Here is a 21552-nt window from a genome sequence, read left to right as displayed (position 1 = left end):
GAGACAGAGAGACAGAGACATAAAGGGAGGGAAGGAGAGAAAGGGAGAGACAAACGGTCAGAGAGATAGAGACACAGAGAGAGAAAGGGAGAGAGGGAAACAGAAAAAAAGGATACAGAAAAGGAGAGAGAGAAAAAGAGACAGAGAGAGAGAGAAACAGAGAGATTGAGAGAGAGAGAATACATATTCCCTTTCTCCCCAATGTGTCACTCCAGAACATCAGGGAGAGGCTGGTAAGAGGAGAACTTTGACTCTGGTTCAACTGGCCCTTTCAACGCCTTGGTGGGGCCTTTACAACATCACGTTCCTCTATCCCTCATTTGGACAGTTTTGGTTTTAAACTCAAAATCCCCTCCTCAGTCCAAGAGGAGATGCTTCCAAGTCATGCCAGCCCCACCCTGACAGCACTGTGGGTGAGTCAGGCTTTCTTTCCCCCTGTCTCAGGGAGCCTCCTGTGAATCCAGAGAAAATCCCTCAGGAAGTCACGCCTAGCCATAAAGATCCACTCAGCCAATGTGAATCTATCACAGCAGAGGAAAAACACTATCTTCCCCCTGATGAATAAGGACTCTGTTCTGTTTCTAAGGTGGTGCTAAAGTGACCAGGAAAGCCCTGTCTTCACTGGTGAAATGAGCTTTCAAAGGGGGCTAGCCTAGAAGATAGCATTTGTCTATAGTGGACATGTGTTCCAGCTGCTTCATTTTCTTGACTGAGGTAATCCCTAATATCTCCTTTCAGCATGAAGGAATGGAAACCTCTTTAATGGCTCTGACATGATGTATATTCAACACGATGCTCTGCCTTGTCTCTTGACATTTAATTTTCTTGCCAACTAGAGATGTGTATACAGTAATGCCCTGTCTATCTGGGGGGTCCAGCAAAACTCAACTACTTTTGTGGAAATAATGATGAAGAGGAAAGTTTTTTTTTTTTTAAGGCTTCAAGAGGCTAAAATAGCTTACATAAAGTCCATGCACTTTATTCTTTACAGAAGACCTTGGATCCTCCTTAAAGTCTAATTACTCATTTTATTCCCTTTTCTGACAAGCAAGTTTACATGGTTTCTCAGCTCATAGTAGATTAGAAACAACAAATCAGAAGAAGGGAAAGTAGTAGAATGAGAGAAGTAAGCATGGTAATAACGATGGGAAGGGATATTTGGATACACACACAGAAGAAAATTTAAAAAATCAAACAGAATGAGAAAAACAGAGTTACTTAGAAGTATTCAATGTAAGAGTAGCCAGCTCTATGCACCAATAGATCCATAAAATAATTGACTCTGCTAAAGTGTGTTTAAGGTATAGTAAAATTCTTTTGATTGAATTATACAAACATGGGCATAAAATCTCCAAGGCAAAATTACAGTGGGTATTGCCTCACTTTGAATATATTGGATTTGTGTTGTCAGAGGGTTCCAGAAGTATCACACAGAAAAGGATAGCTGACATTCAGAAACTGAGTGTACCTGAGACCAAGAAGCAACTCAAAGCTGTTCTTGGAACAACTGGTTTCTGTAGGCAATGGATACCTGGATATAGTGAAAAAAACTAAATATTTAACAGATCTAACCAGGAATATAGAACCAGAAACTCTGAAATTAAAATCGGAACATCTGCAAGCCTTAAGTAACATTAAGGAAGTGATTTTATCTGCACCAGCTTTGGGTATCCTGGAGTATACAAAACCTTTTCAATTCTTTGTAAATGAGACAAAAGGTATTGCTTCTGGTGTACTGACACAGACTTTAGGACAAAGTTATCGTCCAATTGGATACTAAAGTTGTCAGCTAGATCTAATTGCTACCGGTACAGTTCCTTGTCTAAGGGGTGTAGCGACTGCAGCTGTGTTAGTCCAGAAGTCATCAGAATTAGTTTTGGGATGTCCATTGACTGTATATTGTTCATATCAAATAGAAGCAATAATGAGGAAGTTTTGTACTCAAACATAATCTGAACAAGAAATATCTAAGTATGAAATTATACTTTTACGTAGTGAAAACATTGAGTTGAGGAGGTATAATGTATTAAATCCAGCTATATTTCTTCCTGATTTTCCAAAGAACAGTGAAGCATTACATAAATGTGTAGAGGTAGTAGATCTGTTGGATATACCTAGGATGGATTTAAAAGACACTCAAATAAAAAATCCAGACTTGGTGATATTCACTGATGGTTCTTCATATTTGTGTAATGGAATTTGATATACAGGTGCTATAGTGGTCACAGAATCTGAGACACTGTGGTATGGATCATTACCTAGTAACATTATTGCTCCATGTGCAGAGTTAGTCCCTTTGAAGCAAGCATGTCTTTTGGCTGATGGTAAAAGCTCAAATATACATATATATACATACATACATACATATATATATATGTATATATATATATATATTCTCAATATGCTTTTTCATTTTGTCATGCTACAGGACAGATTTGGAAAAAATGAGGTTTTATTACTGTATCGGGAAAACCAATTGCTCATGCAGAAATAATAACTGAGTTGTTGGACACTATCCAGAAACCTAAACAGCTGGTGATCCATTGTAAAAGTCATATTTACAGAAGAGATTCAGTCTCTAAAGGAAATCATAGAGCTGATATCACTGTGAAATTTGTTGCCGGGAACGCTCCAGTGTATGTCATGAATTTGTCAACTATTGAATCTGATGATTTAGAAAAAGCTTACATAGACTCAGAAATACAGAAATGGAAGAAGTTTGGAGCAAGGAAAGAACATGGCATATGGGTTGCAGATATTGGAAAATCACTGTTACCAAAAGACTTATATACCTATTTGTGTCAAGTCATCCACACAAAAGGTCATTTTGGTACTCAAGCTGTAATTGACTCTGTAAAGAGGCAATGGGTAGCATCTGGAATAAGTACTGTAACAAATAAGATCTGCTTAAGCTGTTCTGTTTGCCAAAAATTCAATCAAGGGGCATTCAGACAGAAAGGTTTAAGTGGTAAACCTTTAGCATATTGTCCATTTGAGAGTCTGCAAATTGATTACATCAGCATGCCAAAAGCTAGAAGATACAAGTTTTACTTGGTAATTGTTGACAGATTGACCAAATGGCCTGAAGGTTTTCCATCAAATACAAATACAGCTAACTTTGTGGTGAAAGTGTTGATTAAGGAAATTATATCTAGATTTGGAGTACCACTAATCATAGACTCTGATAAGGGGTCTCATTTCACCCAAGACATCCTGAAAAGAGTCTATGACAATCTAGGAATAACATCCAAATATCACATTCCTTATAACCCACAAAGTTCAGGACAGGTGGAGTGTGTAAATAGGGAACTCAAGGCTATGATGGGGAAGATCTGTGCTGAAATTCATCTTAAATGGCCAGATATTCTTCCCATAGTTTTGTTTTACATACATATGAGAGAAAGAGCAGATTTACATATATCATCATATGAAATGATCTTTGGACATGCTCCACTACAAACAAAAATTTGTAAGATAGTCTATATATCTCTCTTAGGAGGAGATTGTCAACTCGTTTCTTACTTGAGTGCTTTACAACAAAGACTCAAAGAATTACATGATATCTGAGTATTAATTCAATCTGGTCCATTGGATTATTCTCACCATAATTTCAAACCAGGAGATACAGTTTATATTAAAAACTTTGCTAAGACATCAGCAATGCAAGAGAGTTGAGTAGGTCCTTACATCGTTGTGTTAGTTTCTCCATCTTTGGTAAAAGTTTTGGGTAGAGATTTGTGGTATCATTATTCACATATCAAATTAGCATGTGGTATAAATAATGGAAATGTACAAATCATTGAAGAAGAAAATGAAGACATCATAGAAAGATAGAATCATCAAGAAGATTGAGTCTGCAGTCAAAAAGATCAATAAGAAGAGTACCATTCCTGCAGAAGAGGATAGAAGAGGACAATGCAGATGAAGAAAATAATTCAGGGATTAATGGACATTGTTAAAGGACTGAAAACTTATAAATTTAAAGACTTTAAAAATTTGCAAGGAAGAGGATCATGGGATTAATGGACTGATTGATTAAAATTATGGGGTAATTTATTATAACACAAAAACAACATAACATATCCACACAAATGAACATGAATATATTTACTACCATGGAATTACAGATTTATTCAAGCAAGATGAGATGTGAAGAGAAGGAAAGTCTGAAGTAATGGTAAGTATATTGCATGGAATAGTAGCATAATACTAACATAACAGTAACACTGACATTACACTAGCAAAACAACATAACATGGCAAAAGGAACAACATAAGAAAACATAAATACAAAACATAAACATGGTTAGGTTACATTGAATTACTACTTAAATGAGTGAAACAATGTATACTTAGAGTACTAACAATGTTATAATTAGCTATAGATTAGTTAGTTGTTAATAAAACTTAGCTACTTAGATATTTAGTTTTGGTATAGAAATTTATTTAGAAGAATTTTGAAGATAGGGAATTAGGATTAAATAGTTGAGATAAGTTTAGATACTGACTTGCATTACAACATACATAACATCATACATTACATAACACACATAACATATGACATCACATATCAAAATAAAAGTGTAAATATATATGTAAATATATCTAAATAGTGTGTATAATAGGATTGTAAATTAATTATATTATAGCATAAGTATATGTATATATGTAACATATGTAATGCATGTGTAAATACTTAGTATGTGCATATGTATATGTTGTATGTATATACTATATGTATATATGTTTAAATTATGTACATAGCTCACTTATATCTATTGTTATATATATTTGCATAAGTGAGTTTAATGTTTTGGTTTAATTTCTGTGTAAAACTTATGCAATGTTGTATTTATTGTAATTTTCAAAATGTTTTATCTAAGTTTGATGTTAATGTATTACAAGAGTAGTAGAATATTCTGTATTAGCTGATAAGAGTAGTATTTATGAGTTTGATTTTTGCATGGTAGTTGTGCTTATCTTTTGCTATTAATGTTATTTGCTTGTGTTTGAAATTTGTTCTTATTCATTATTTAATTCCTTTTTCCCTTTCCTTATTAATATCCCTAAAATAGGCTAGCATTAGATAGATTAAGATAGCTGAGTGTAGGTTGTTTGTTATTTTGGGTAGATATCTTAGTTTAGGTAATCGGTAAGTACTTTAGGTTGTGCACAAATACCAAACACAATTTAGACTTTGTAAAAAGGAGGGACTAAATCAAGGAAAGATAAAAACTGCAAAATGATTGGCAGGAGCATGTGATTGGAATCTTATAAGCCTGGGAGTGTTGGAGTCTTTGGGATTCAGTTGAGAGAGAAACTGTCTCTCTGGAGCTGAAGAGGAAAGGAGAGAGAAGTGTGGCTGAATCTAAGATCAGTTCCCAAGGCAATAGCCTGTGAAGATCCTTTGGCTGTGGTGAGGATTTATTTTTCAATCATCTGCTGGTCAGGGATTGAGGAGCTGTCTTCAACTTGGAGGAGTTATCATCTGTGGACATTTCACCTTGGATTCCTGTTTTGGCTCCCAGAGACTCTATTGTAAGATCCAGCTTCCCTATTTGATTTGCCTTTAGGATATTAGTATAGTTACACAGAACTATTAATTTAGGAGTTAAAATTAAGGGTCTAAAGCTAAGATCACCCTCTCCCTCACTTTCCTTCCCCCAAACTCTCTCCCCAATCTCAAATAAATACAAACTATTTAAATATTAATCCTTATGTGTTTTCCCTTCCTAACATCCTGGTATTACACACCTCAGAGACTTACTAGCTGTATGACCCTGAGTAAGTTCCTAAACCATGTTTTCCTCAGTTTCATTCTTATAAAATGAGATGAAGAAAGAAATGGCAAACCACTCCAAGTATCTTTGCCAAGAAAACATCATATGGGGTCAAAGAGAGTCGGATATGACTGGAAAATATCTCAACATTGATAGGATTAAGAAGTCAGAGATATGGACTTCTGGCAATATTGATGAGTTGAGGGGGTTACAACTAAGCTCACTTCCTCCCCATGACCATCTCAAAATATCAAGAAAGGTACTAGAGATAATAATAAGCCTGATGATAACAAAAAGAGAAAGGAAATAATGCCCCACAAGGTAATTGCTTCAGAGTAAAAATGACAACAGATGGACAACTTGCCACTTGACAGCTCCTATTAGTGTCCTCTGCTCCTCCATTTGCTTTTCTCACTTTGGGACACATGTTCTGAGCACTGTATAGCTGCAGCAGCATCTTTTGTTGTTTCTCAGAGTCTATCCTAGTTAGAGATTCAACCAAACTGCCTCATCCTTTGGTGGATAGGAAGCTTTTGAATTTGAGCAGCCCTAGTGATATGGATAAGTGAAAGTTGTGGACTTGGATGCAGGAGGGGGAACAGAAAGGAAAAAATTTAGTTCCGGAAAGATAGTGGAATCAGGGGTAATATGAGCTCTCTTCCATCATCTTAAAAAGAGCAAGAAATGTGCCAAATAAAGCAAAGAAATAAAAATCACATCTCAGAGAGGAGATAGGAAGAATGGAAAAGGCAAATGTAATGTAAAAAATTCATTTAGAGGAATAAAAGAGGATGAATTTTTAAAGATCTTTATCTTCTGTCTTAGAATCAATACATCACTTAAGGTCTCTATAGTGTTTTATATATATATATATAAGCTTAAAAAGCTTTTTAGTTCTATAACTCAGTTTATAAAAAAAATGTGACTTAGAATATGATATTTTTCATGTTGGGGCCATGATCCACAGTTTTGTTTTCTTGTTTTAGCTTTTTAAAAAGTTTTCTTTAAGCAGTTATTTTTCTTTAAGTGAATATCACTTTATATTCTGATAACATCTATTTCATACCTATTGTGGCATATGGTATAAGATGTTGGTCTATACCTTTATTCTGCCAAACAAATATCTAGTTTTTCCAGGAGCTCTTATTGATCATGAAGCCATTTCCCCAACAATTTCTTTTCTTAAGTTTATCAGATATTGTTTTTATTTGTTTCTAGTTCTTACTTATATTGTATCATATTAAACTACTTTTCTTTTTATTAACCAGCAAATTGTTTTGATGACTACTAATTTATAATAAAATTTCTGATTTAGTAATGCTAGAACACTTGCATTCTTATTTTTCATTGTTTCTCTAAATATTCTTGCTCTGGGGACATTTAGGTCACTCAATGAATTGAGAACCAAACCTAGAGATGGGAAGTTCTGGGTTCAAATGTGACCTTAGACACTCCCTAGTTCTGCAGTCCTGGGTTAGCCACTTAATCCCCATTGCCTAGTCCTTACCTCTCTTCTGCCTTGGAATCAATACACAATACTGACTCCAAGATAGAAGGTAAGGATTTAAAATAATAATAATAATAATAATAATATGAACAAAAAAAGACTTACTTAAAGATTTTCTTATTTTCTTTAAAATAAAATAATTATTTAATGACAAATTATTGTTAAATTGGAAAACATTTTCATGACTCTTTTGTATTTTGTGATGGATTTAAATTGTATCTCTTCTAAAAAACAAACTCTTAAAGAAATACAAGTTAAAAGATAAATTAGAAGGGGAAAGTAAATGGTTCAGTGGATAAAGAGTCATACCTAGAGATAGGAGGTCCTAAGTTAAAAGTTGGTCCAAAATATTTTCTTATCTATGTAAACCTGGGCAAATCATAACTCCAATTGCATAGTCCTTGCTGCTCTTTTCCATTGGTACTTTTACTTAGCAGGAATTCTAAGACAGAAGAGAAGGATTAAAAAAAAAAGGAAATTAGAGGAAAACAGAAAATGTCTTTCACAATAGTAGGTAAGTCTAGAATAAGAAAAAAAAGATAATTTCAATTGCATACAATTAAATAACTCGTGCATGAATAAAATTAATGTAACTACAATGAAAAGAAATCTATGAAGCTGAAAAAATATCTTTGTATCTAGCATAGCTGATAAAAATCTGATACTGAAAACCTTCAGGGGATTCACAGAGGTAAAAAGTTAAATCATTCCCCAATTGATGAGTGTTTAAAGAATATGAACAGACACTTCTATATGGAAGAAATGCAAACTATTAGTGTCCACATAAAAAATACTCCAGTTTGGGAATAACAAGGGAAATTCAAATAAAGACAGCTCTGAAGAATCACTTTTGACCAATTAACTTGGCAAGGATAATGAATGATAGCAATAATCATTCTTGAATGGGCTGTGACAATACGGGCTATCTGGAAAAATTCATTCACAGAATGGCTGATTCAATCATGTTTGAAGCTGGGCAAATGACCCATTATTGAGTTCCTATTTCTCTTAAAAGCCAGTCTCCATCAGCAAATGAACTTGGATCATTTGTATGAATAAGACACATGCAACTAGTACAGAAGTAGCAATATGACTGGTCAGATAATACATTCTTATAATCTCTAATCAGTTACAAAAAAAATTAACATTTAAATCTCATCTGGAAGATAGTATTTATTATGTGTATGTGGATAAAAAGAGGCACTTACTAAAAAGAGAATTTACCCAGCCATGCTCAGTCTTACTCTGAGAAGCATTAAGGTAAGCCATTACATTGTTTTTCAGTAAACATTAGCTCACACGTGAGTCTTTATTGGGAGTTCCTCCGTGTAATAAGTTTTGTCCTCATCAGAGTAGTTCTTCTCTTTGCTTCATTAATGACATCCAGTTATTAATAATGGCCCCAAAGTACAAGAATAGTGATGCTGGTAGTTCTGATGAACCTAAGAAGGTTTATCTAAGAAAGTCATAAAGTATTAAGCATTTTCAAATAATAGAGAAGGGTAATAAAGCATTGGAGGAGTTCAATCTACCTTGATTAGAAAAGGGGGAAGTGGGTCTAAGGATTGGAATATAATAGAGATTGTGAATTTACTCTCATAAGTTTGAGATAGTGGATCAGTCTTTAGCCAGGATTGGGAAAATGGAAGGGAGCATTGGTAGGAATACTGGAGGTGGTGGGGTGAAGGGCTTTCCAAGTAACTTACTCCTGATGGCTTATTTACTGCTTTTTCTTCTTAATAGTAACAAAATTAAAAGCAAATTAATATCCATGCTAAACACTATTAATGAATACTCAATTAAATGTACTAATTTACTAGATTAATCTTATTTTTGATAGTAAGAATAAATGTGATTTATATTTGTTTTTTTTACTCATTTGCAAGTATGTTTATTCATTCCTTTCAGTTCTTTTGGTTTATTAGAAATCAGCCTTACTGATAGCCACTGTATACATACTACTTTTTGAATTGCATTGTGATTTGTTTTATTTCTGTACCAATACCATCTGTGATCATTTTTCTATGAGAATTTTTTTTTCTGTTTGAGATATGGTAAAAAAAAATCACTGAATGCCATTAAATTTTCATCACTCCTAGAATGTATTTCTGTTGTATGTGTTTGATCAGATACAGTCTTTGCAACTTCGCCTAAGTGCCATTATTATTATTTCCTCTCATAACACTGATGTGCTAAAATATAAATGAGGTGACTGCTCTCTTAAGAAACAAGAACAGGTCCTTCTGGAAACACTGGCAATCCAATTCCCTTTCACATCTATTTCTTATCTTTCTCAGTTTCAATGTAATGTAGAGTCTACAAGTGTCTCTGCCTGTTTTTTGCCAACCAAATGCATAACTCAACATTTAAACCTATCTGAAATGATGAACCCCTTCATTGCTTATGGATATCTTGGAATTCAAACTTCTCTGTGTAGCTTTTAAATTGAATCCAGCTGAGGGTCCCTCAGCTCTGTCTTGTTGTTGGATTTGGTTTTCTGTCCCCTTTGAAGTGCTTTGTTTTTGATTGGTGTGAAAGGGTTTTCACAGAGTAATTGACTTTTGCTTCTTCTAAACCGCCATATTGACTCTATCCCCAAAGGCCTATTTGTAAATATTACTCAACTATCTGACACTTTTGAAAAAAAAAAAGCCCCAAAATTGAAATCCTAATTCCCAAGTCTATTAGAATAGATCAATAAATTATTGCCTTTTAGAAATCTCACTTCCCTAATCAAAAAATAGTCAAAAGATATGAATAAACAGTTTTTAGATGAAAAAAACAAAGCTATGCATGGCCATATGAAAAAATACTCTACATCATTACTGACTAAAGAAATAAAAATCATAATAACCATCTCATACCTATAAGCTTAGCTAAAACAATAATAAAACCAAAATGATAAATATTGCAGGAGATATTGAAAAATGGAGACACTAATGTGCTATGACCTGATCCAATAATTTTGGAGAGCAATTTAGAATTATGTCCACAGACTTATAAAACTATGTATTCCTTCCCCTCCTTTCCCCCAATAACATCACTATTTAAACCTGTTTCCCAAGGTGACCAGGGTAAAAGGAAAAAAACCTATATTTCTAAAATATTTATAACAGCTTTCTTTATGGTGTCAAGGAACTAGAAATTGAGAGGATGCCCATTAATTGGGAAAGGGCTGAACAAGTTGTGGCATAGGATGGTGATGGAACACTACTTTGTGGTAAGAAATGATGAACAGGTTAATTAAAAAACGGAAAGACCTATATGAAATTATGAAGAGCAAAATAAGCAAAACCAAGAGAACATTATATAGCAAAAAACATAAAACAGCAAAAAAAAATTGTTTGAAGATAACTATGAATGTCTACCCCCTGAAAAAGAAGTGAGACAAAGCATACAAGACATAGTTTCATATCTGTGTGTGTTTGTGTAATGGTATTTTATTTAGTGTTGGGAGAGTAGAGAGAGAGAGAGGGGGAGATGCCTGGGAACTTTAATGTAACAAACAAAAAAAACTAACATTTTAAAAGACAACAGTTGATGCTTTTGTCATCACATCCCTCTTCACCCTCAAAACCTCATTATATATTAAAATTATTGAGGGAACAGAGATTCCTATTTGTGTGTGCAATGCTAATAAAGTAGGATTAAAATCTAGAGAACTAAAAATTAATAAGTAGGAAAGAGGAAGAACTGAAATAGTATTTGGAAAAATGGAAATGCAGATTAATTTGATGCCAACCGAATATGTGGTGATAGAGAAATGATTTTCTCTGGGCCAAGAAAGGAAAGGGTCAAAAAAACAAACAAACAAAAAAACCCACCAAACAATGGAAGATAGATGGGCTAGCTAACTAGATATAAAATAATGATAAGAAGAATCAAGAAATTCAGATGTGCTAGAAAGTATATTTTTGATAAGGGAAAGCAACTGAATGTGGATAAACATAAGGCCATAAACCACTATAGGGACTCTTCTATAAGTGCTCCTAGAAAAAATAAAAAGCACTGCAGCAAAAGGTAGGCTTAAGCCAAGATCTTATATACTACATTATTAAAAATTAAAATATGAGAAGTAGGAGGCAGAATCAAGATGGTAGCCTAGAAGGAGCAGAAGTTCAGACCTCTGAATACCCTTCCTTACTGATCACAAACTGAATGCTCCAAGGGGATTGGAAATCAAACCTAACAACAAGACAGAGTCAAGGAACCCTCCTGCTGGTCTCAATTAAAAAGGTATGCCCCCCCCCCAAGACAGAATCCGAGAACACTCGGGTTTAAGGGGAAAGCAGAAGGAAGGTCCCAGGACCCCTACCCCCACACCACCTAGAACACTAAGCCTCCAGCAGCAGTAGAAACCACTGGGTGGGCAAATGTGCTGGTCTAGAGGGTATACCTTGAGGGCAGGGCTGTGCAAACCTCAGAGCGTTGAACACAGACAGCGGGGAAGGACCTGGAGAGGGAGCATAGAGCTGGCAACCTGGTCAGAGCTGTGGAGATCCTCCATATTGCTCCAGCCTTCCAGGAAGTTTTGGCCTCAGAGCAAACCCAACCCAAACCAGCTAAACTTAATCCCGTCAAAAGTCTTCAGAGCTCAGGGAAGCCCAGGCTCCAACACCCCTCCCTCCGTGACTGCTGGACTTTAATCCAATCAAAAGCCTCCAGAGGACAGGGAACCTCAAAGTCCAACAACCCTCCCCCACAGACTGCACCGAGACATCTTCTGTCAAAGCTCCAAGAGGGGAGACTGACAGAAGCCCACAAAACAAAACAAAACAAAAAATGAGAGGAGCAAGAGCACAGACAAATATGGGGAACAAAGAAGGGGTAAATATGAGCAGACAATAGAAAAAGAAGAAAGACATTACATGAGACAGCTTCTATACAGCAAATGGAACAGAGAGGGAGGGATCAGCAAAGGATAAATCTGAAATCCCAGTGAATTGGATACAGGCTTTGGAAAAATTCAAAATGCAATTCAAAACACAATTAAGAGAGGCTGAACTTAAAAACTAAGATAAGTGATCTGGAAACAGGCACTTGAACTAAAACAAAATAATGTATTAAAAGCCACCTAATTTGCTTATAGTATCCTTCTTTATGTTCAAGTCATTCACCCAATTTGAGTTCATCTTGGTGTAGGGTGTGAGAAGTTGATCCAAACCTAATCTCTTCCATACTGTCTTCCAATTTTCCCAGCAGTTTTTATCAAATAGTGGGATTTGGTCCCCAAAGCTGGAATCTTTGGGCTTGTCATAGACTGTCTTATTGAGGTCACTTACCCCAAGTCTATTCCAATGATCCTCCTTTCTGTCTCTTAGCCAGTACCAAATTGTTTGATAAGCACTGCTTCATAGTATATTTTGAGATCTGAGGCTGCAAGGCCTCCTTCCTTCACATTTTTTTCCATGATTTCCCTGGATATAGTTATTCTTTTGTTCTTCCAAATGAACTTTGTTATATTTTTTTCTAATTCAGTAAAAAAGTTTTTTGGTAATTCAATGGGTTTGGCACTAAATAAGTAAATTAATTTGGGTAGGATTGTCATTTTTGTTATGTTAGCTCATTCTACCCAAGAGCAATCAATGTTTTTCCAATTGTTAGATCTAGTTTTAATTGTAAGGAGAGTATTTTGTAGTTGTTCAGAGTTCCTGTGTTTCTCTCAGCAGATGGATTCCTAAGTATTTTATATTGTCTAGGGTAGTTGAAAATGGAATTTCTCTTTCTAATTCTTGCTGCTGAGAAGTGTTGGAGATATATAGAAATGCTAATGATTATGCTGGTTTATTTTATATCCTGCAACTTTGCTAAAGTTGTTGATTATTTCAACTAGATTTTGGTTGATTCTCTGGGGTTCTTCAAGTAGACCAAAATATCATCTACAAAGAGTGATAGCTTGGTCTCCTCATTGTCCATTTTAATACCTTTGATTTCTTTTTCTTCTCTAATTGCTACAGCTAGTATTTCTAGTACAATTTTAAATAATAGAGGTGATAACGGGCATCCTTGTTTCACTCCTGATCTTATTGGGAAGGTTTCTAGTTTTTCCCCATTACAGATGATGTTTGCTGATGGTTTTAGATATAAACTGTTTTTTATTTTTAGGAAAGGCCCTTCTATTCCTATTCTTTCTAGTGTCTTCAAAAGGAATGAGTGTTGTATTTTGTCAAAGGCTTTTTCTGCATCTATTGAGATAATCATGTGATTTTTGTCGGTTTGCCTGTTAATATGGTCAATTATGTGGATGGTTTTCCTAATATTGAACCATTCTTGCATTCCTGGTATGAATCCTACCTGGTAAAAGTGAATAACCCTCTTGATGACTTGCTGGAGTCCTTTTGCTAGTATCCTATTTAAGATTTTTTCATCTATATTCATTAAGGAGATTGGTCTATAGTTTTCTTTTTCTGTTTTAGACCTACATGGCTTTGTGATCAGTACCATGTTTGTGTCATAAATAAATTTGGTAGAACTCCTTTTTGGTTTATTCTGTCAAATAGTTTGCATAATATTGGGATTAGTTGTTCTTTGAATGTTTGATAGAATTCATTTGTGAATCCATCAGGACCTGGAGATTTTTTCTTAGGGAGTTCTTTGATGGCTTGTTCAATTTCTTTTTCTGATATGGGGTTGTTTAGGTAGTCAATTTCTTGGTCTAGGCAATTTATATATTTGTAAGTATTCATCCATATCACATAGATTGCCATATTTGTTGCCATATAATTTTAAATAATTGCCTTAATTTCTCTTCATTAGAGGTGAGGTCTCTCTTTTCATCTTGGATACTGTCAATTTGGTTTTCTTCCTTCCTTTTTTAAATTAGATTGACCAGTATTTTGTCTATTTTGTTTGTTTTTTCAAAGTACCAGCTTCTAGTCTTATTTATTAAATCAATAGTTCTTTGACTTTCAATTTTATTAATTTCTCCTTTGATTTTTAGGATCTCTAATTTAGTCTTCATCTGAGGATTTTTAATTTGTTTGCTTTCTAGTTTTTAAATTTGCATGCCCAATTCATTGACCTCTGCCCCCTCTAATTTGTTAATATATGAGCTCAAGGATATACATTTCCCCCTGAGTACTTCTTTGGCTGCATCCCATAGATCTTGAAAGGATGTCTCATCATTGCCATTTTCTTCAATGAAGTTATTCATTTTTTCTATGATTTTTTCTTTAACCAATTTTGGAGAATCATTATTTAATTTCCAATTAATTTTTTATTTACCTTTCTCTCATGTTCCCTTACTAATTATTATTTGCATTGCATTGTGATCTGAGAAGGTTTCATTTATTTTTTCTGCTCTTTTGAACTTGTTTGCAAACCCTAATTTGCCCTAATACATGGTCAATTTTTGTGAATGTACCATGTGCTGCTAAAAAGAGGGTGCATTTCTTTTTGTTCCTTCTTTATTTTTCTCCACATATCTATTAACTCTAAATTTTCTAAGATTTTATTCATTTCTCGTACATCTTTCTCATTTATTTTTTGGTTTGATTTATCTAGTTCTGATAGAGGAAGGTTCAGGTCTCCCATTAGTATAGTTTTTCTATCTATTTCATCCTTGAGCTCTACTAGTTTCACCTTTAGAAATTTGGGTGCTATGCCATTTGATGCATATATGTTGAGTACTGATATTTCCTCATTGTCTATACTGCCTTTTATCAGGATGGAATTACCTTCCCTATCTCTTTTAACTAGATTTATTTTTACTTTGACTTTGTCAGATATCATGATTGTGACTCCTGCCTTATTTTTATTAGTTGATGCCCAATAGATTTGGCTCCATCTTCTTACTTTTACCCTATGTGTGTCTACCTTCCTCATGTGTGTTTCTTGTAGACAGCATATAGTAGGGTTTGGGATTCTAATCCACTCTGCTATTTGCTTGTGTTTTATGGGTGAGTTCATTCTATTCACATTCAGAGTTATGATTACCAGCTGTGTATTTCCCAGCATTTTGATTTCTACTCCTGGTCCTGCATTTTCTTCTTTCACTATTTCCTTCTACACCAATGTTTTGTTTTTAATCAGTCCTCCTAATTCCCACTCTGATTTTACTTCCCTTTCTATCCCCCTTCCTTCTTGTTCCCCCTTATTTTCTTTGCAGTCTTTTAAAACTACACCCCACCATCTCCCTCCCTTGTACTACTTCCCTCCCCACCAGTGTATTTGTTACCCTTCTACTTCCCTATAGGGCACAAATCAATTCTCTGTCCCAATTAATTGGATTATTCTTCCCTCTTTGAGTCAATTTCAATACACGTAAGAGTTGAGTATTTCCTATCTCCAACCTCTTTACTGTTCCAGTGTATTGATGTTCTCTCCCCTTCCGCCATGAGCTTCTTTGTGACATATAAATTTACCCCCTTTTGTTTCTTTTCCCATTCCTTTTAGTATTAACCTCTTTTTTTAGCTCCAGTTGTATTTATATATATATATATATATAAAGATATATATGCATTTATGCATATGTATATCTATATACATATTCATGTCTTGTCATTTCATCCTATACATTTTGTCACTCTTCCCTCTAAGTGTAATTCTTCTAGCTACCCAGGTGATAATAACAATTTTTAAGAGTTACCAATGGTCTCTTTTCTTATAAGGATACATTAACTAAATGGGTCTCTTAAAAAAAAGGTTGTTTTTTTTGTTTGTTTTTCTTTTTCCCCTTTTTTAAAATTAGCTTTTGATGATTCTCTTGAGTTCTGTGCTGGGGTATCAAATTTTCTGTTTAGGTCTGGTCTTTTCTTTACAGATTCTTGGAATTCTTCTATTTTGTTGAATGATCATACTTTCCCCTGTAAGAATATAGTCAGTTTTGCTGGGTAGTTGATTCTTGGTTGTAGACCTAGTTCCCTTACTTTCTGGAATATCATATTCCATGCCTTTTGGTCTTTCATTGTAAATGCAGACAGATCCAATGTTATCCTACTGTGTTTCCATGGTATTTGAGTTACTTCTTCTTAGGAGCTTCTAATATTATTTTCCTTGGTCTGATAGTTTTTGAATTTGGCTATAGCATTCCTGGGTGTTGTCAGTTGGGGATTAAATACAGGAAGTGATCTTTGGATTCTTTCAAACTCCACTTTTTTCCCTAGTGTTCTAGAATATCGGGGCAGTTTTCTTGTATAATTTCCTGTAGTATGCTGTCAGGCTTTTTCTTTTGTCATGGTCTTCTGGTAGACCAACAATTCTTAAGTTGTCTCTCTTGCAACAATTTTCTAAATCTATTTTGTGAATGAGATGCTTCATATTTTCCTCAACTTTTTCATTCTTTAGATTTCATTTTATAGTCTCCTGCTGCCTTGTGAAGTCACTTGATTCTCATTGTTGTATTCTGGTTCTTAAAGACTGGATTTTAACCCTGGCTTTTTGGTCATCCTTCTCCTTCTGGTCTGATTTTCTTTGGTGGTCATCTTTCATCTTCTTTGTCTCATCTTTCATCTCCTTTGCCTCATTTTCAAGCTAGTTGATTTTGGCTTTCAAGACACTATTTCCTTGTTTTAGTTCAAGTCCCTCTGTTTCCAGATGACTTATCTTAGTTTTTAAGTCTTTTCCTAATTGTCTTCAGCCTCTCTTAATTGTGTTTTGAATTGTATTTTGAGTTCTTCCAGTGCCTATATCCAATTTGTTGGGTTTTCTGTTTTTTGGGGTTTTTTTTTTGCTTAGAGTTCCCTCATCCTTCTGTGTTCCATTTTCTCTTTGTTCATTGCCTGTATAGAAGCTGTCAATTGTAATTTTCTTTTTTCTTTTTCTGTTGTTTGCTCATATTTACTCCTACTTTACTCCCTGCTCTTGCCTGAGCTCTTGCTCCTCTCATTTTTTTTTTTGGCTTTGGTTTTTTTCTTTCTGCCTGCACCTTTGAAGTTTTGTCGGCAATCTCTCAGTGCAGTCTGTGGTGGAAGGTTGTTCTAGCTTGAGCTTCTCTGCCCTCTGGAAGCTTTGATGGGATTAAGTCCAGCAGTCTGTGGTTTTGGAACTTGAACTTCCATATCCTCCGGAGGTTTTGATGGGATTAGGTCCTGCTGGGTTGCTGGATGTGCCCTGAGGCCAAAACCTTATAAAGGGGGGTGGGCAATATGGAGTGTCTCCCCTGCCTCAACTATGCCTCCTTCTTTGTACTCTGTATTTCTCCTCTGTCTGCTTCCCCACTGCTTGTGTTGGACAATCTGAGCCTGGCACAGCTTTACCAGCAAGGTACTCCCTGCAGACCAGTGCCTTTAGCTGCACAGAGGTTCCAGCTGCCACTGGGGGATTAGCACTCTAAGTAGGGAAGGGGCCCTGTGAACCTTTCTTCTTCCTTCTCCTTAAACCGGTGTGTTCTTGAATTGTGGCTTTGGGGGCACACCTTTTGAGTACAGTAGGAGGGTTCCTTGGCTCTGTTTTCTTGTTAGGTTTGGTTTTCAGTCCCCTAGGAGCATTTAGTTTGCAATCAGTAAGAAAGGGCTTTCAGAAGTCTGAACATTTGCTGCCTCTATGCTACCATCTTGACTCAACCCTCCTTGCTGATTATTTTTAATAAATACTGTTTGTAATTTTGAGGAAAGGCCCTTTTATTATTATACTTTCTATTGTTGTATTGTGTCAAAGGTTTTTTCTGCATCTATTGAGATAATCATATAATTTCTATTAGTTTGTTTGTTGCTATGGTCAATTACACAGATGATTTTCTTAATATTAAACCAGCCTTGCATTCCTGGTATAAATCCCACCTGGTCATAGTAACTAATCGTTGTGATAATTTGCTATAGTCTTCACAAGTTTCTTTTAGGGTTTTCCTGGATCCTTGCATTGTTGATAATAGTTAAATCATTCATAGTTGATCATTGTATATTATTGCTGTTTCTGTGTACAACATTCTCCTTGCCACAGATAACATATCTCTTTCTAGGGTTTTTTTTTTTTTTGGTCATTTCTTGTGGCATGACAGTATCATAGCACCATTTTTTAATAATATCAAAAAGGCTGGGTAGCTCAATGGATTGAGAGCCAGCCCTAGAGATGGGAGGTCCTAGGTTCAAATCTGGCCTCAGCCACTTCCCAGCTGTGTGACCCTGGGCAAGTCACTTGACCCCCATTGCCTAGCCCTTACCACTCTTCTGCCTTGAGCCAATACACAGTATTGACTCCAAGACGGAAGGTAAGGGTTTTAAAAATAATAATAATAATATCAAAAAGGTGTCAACACATTTTGTATCAAATGATGTGGGAGTGCTAGAACAATACATGATTTATATATAATGGAATATTATTTTTCCATATAATTATGAATATAAGAAATAAGTAGAGACTTATAAGAATAGAAGCAAAGTAAAGAAAGAAGAACTCAAAGAAAATTATATGCAGTTACTATAACCATGTCAATGATGAAAATACTATGAGAAAACAGTATTCACATTAAATACAATGGCCATAGTTGCTTCCAGTTGACTGAGGTTAAAACACACTTCTTTTCTTTTTGTTCAGAAGCTATGAATGGAAAATTACATGTGTTGTAAGTCACAATCACTTTATTACACTATTTTGATTAACTTTTTTATGGTAATGTTCTATGTGGGAAGGTTGTTTATTAAGAAGTGATTGATGAATCAAAACAAAATTTTTTCCAAAAATCAGAAAAATAAATGAAGAGTCAGCTCACAGACTTCTTTAGAAAGGTGAATAAAAGGTCTAATAAAATTATTTTTATTGTGCATCCAAAGGCAAGAAGAATATAAACTCTATGAGAAACTTTCCCCCCTCTACAAGGTAGAATAATAACACCTGTCCTACCTATCTTATGGTCTTTTATTAGGTTGAAATTAGGCAATGTGTATGAAAGTACTTATTAATGATAGAGTATGTATTATATAATTTATATAAATGCAGATATTATATAATGCATCATATGCATGTGTCTTTATTCTTAAAATATTGTTTTATTTTTTGAAATATTTTTGTGAACCATGATATTTTTCTTCTTGTGGACTTTAATTCTAGTAACCATTTCTATTATCCCTTCTAAACATTATTGTGCGTAATAATGAGCAAAACTAGATTTAAGATACAAACTTTACAAAACAAAGGAAAACGTGTAATAGCCCCAAACCCCTCTCTGCTTTGCTGGACTTAGACTATTTTAATACAGGCTGCTTTTCCTCTAACCATGTACCTCCTATCTGGAACATCACCTCTCTTCTGGAATCATCTAATCCTTAAACCTTCTGTATTAGGAACTTCCATGCTGTAGGCAATCTTGCTCACTGATATCTCCTTGGCCATGATACCAGATGTAGGAAACCAATCAGAAGTACCTGAGTGAGACCTACCCCTCCTTATAAAACTCGTGACCTTGACTTGTTTTATTCATGCTCTGGTTATATAGGCTGCCCTAGACTTCTTTAAGGGATAGGCAGTCCGTGCATAGAAAGTGCGTGTGGGCATTAGCTATTGATTTTAGTGTAGAAAAGTGGATTAGAGATAGTATTTTGGAGACATGGGAGTCCAATCCTGATATAGGAGCTACTGATATGGAAAGAGTGGGGTAATTGCCTTGGCTGAGGAAATGATAGCTTTAGTCATCTTTTATAACCATAGGATAGAAATCAGAACTACCATTGCTGAAGATTACTCTTTCAGTAGAACAGTTATTGAACTTCCTTCTTTTTGCCATGCCCAAAGTTCACAATGACCACTCTGTTTTCCCTTTTAGTCTCGTCTTCCATTATGTGAGTTAACACATAGCAAATAAGGAACTATTTATTGCATCTGACTTTCACTGGACAATCTGACTCTTTTGCCAACATCTTATGAGTCTTCCAAATGACTACAATGACTTGGGGTAACATATTTATGTGTTTGACTAGAGTATTATCCTTTTTAAAGTACACTCTAGGATATCATTGGCAAAGACGTGTCATGAGTGAAGAGCCGGCACTTGCGGAGCTGCTCTGTTCCCCTTCTTGCCAGAATCCCAGAATATTTTTCCATGCTCCACCCCTCTGTCCAGGCTCCCAAAGCAAGCACTTTCTCCCTCATCTCTCTCCAGTATTGTGAGGCTCACAGAAGACTTGAATTTGCTCTCTGGGCACTCAAACTTGGAAAAGGTTCACCAATGCTGCTCTAGGAACTGGTTCATCATGTTGAGCTGAAAGTCAATAAACAGAAACTCATCCTGATTTTTGTCATCCTCTCAGCAGATTTTGTTTTTAATTTCCCCAGACTTTCTTACCTTATCTGCCAAGGTAAGGTGGTGGCATAGTGGGCAACAAGGTGGCACAGTAGATGGAGTGCCTGTCCTGGAGTCTGGAAGACATTCTTCTGAGTTCAAACTGGGGCCTCAGACACTTATTAGCTGTGTGACCCTGGGCAAGTCACTTAACCCTGTTTGCCTCCATTTCTTCATCTATTAAAAAAAGAAGAGCTAGAGAAAGAAATGGCAAACCATCCCAGTATCTTTGCCAAAAAACCCTAAACATAGCCAGAAAAAGTTTGACATGCCTAAAATAACCAAACAACACAAAAGATGGCTTAGTAGCTAGAGTGTTGGACCTGGAGTAGGAAGTCCTGAATTCAAGTTCTGCCTTACACTCTCACTATTTATGGTACTCTCAGGCTCAGTTCTCTCTGTGATAAAATGGAGATAATAATAGCACCTATCTCATAGGGTAGGTCGTGAGGTTCAAATAAGATAATATATGTAAAGTGCTTTGCAAACCTTAAAGTACTATATCAATGCTAGTTAGTATTATTTTTATTGTGACGTTGTTATAATTTTCCCTCCAGTGCTTAGCACAATGACTGGCACTGACAATGAACCTTTTACCATCCTCATTTTAGTTAGCCTCTTTTTTTTCTAAAGCTTTTGATTTTGTTCTGCACTGATAACTCCAGTGCTTGCATTCATTCTTAGAAACTTCATTTTCTAAGGAAATTTTGCCCATAGCACAAATTCCTTTCTAGTAGAAATATTTTCAGAAAGGCAATGCTTTATAATAGAAGGAGAGCTTGACTTATAGTTAGGAAGGCCTGATTTCAGGTCCTGATTCTAAAATACTTTGTTGGTGGCAAAAAATAATTTTGCCAAATACCTGAAAAAATGTATGCTGCTCCTTGAGGGCAGGGATATTGTTGTTCTTGCCTTTCCACTTCTGGCTCCTAGTCCTATGGCCCTGCATATATCAGGCAATTATTAAATATAAGACAGATTGAATTGAATTGCAACAAAAATGGTCATGTGACAGTTTCCAGAAGGAGATTGAACTGATAATTGGTTATTTCC

At 35.3% G+C, this 21552-nt stretch overlaps 1 long non-coding RNA gene across 2 annotated transcripts in view; it reads left to right on the top strand.

The window, feature by feature from the left end:
- The first annotated feature begins 5292 nt into the window (after positions 1-5292).
- LOC103103362 (uncharacterized) overlaps positions 5293-21552 on the top strand; it is a 54734-nt gene continuing 38474 nt past the window's right edge. For both annotated transcript variants that reach the window (XR_008912903.1, XR_468810.3), the window contains exon 1: positions 5293-5537. This is a non-coding gene — a long non-coding RNA (uncharacterized LOC103103362). The remainder of the gene's footprint in view (positions 5538-21552) is intronic.

The sequence above is a fragment of the Monodelphis domestica genome, chromosome 6, assembly GCF_027887165.1.
Source record: "Monodelphis domestica isolate mMonDom1 chromosome 6, mMonDom1.pri, whole genome shotgun sequence".
Taxonomy (NCBI): Eukaryota; Metazoa; Chordata; class Mammalia; order Didelphimorphia; family Didelphidae; genus Monodelphis; species Monodelphis domestica.
Note: the sequence above shows the minus strand (reverse complement) of the source record. Positions and strands in the feature narration are given on the sequence as shown.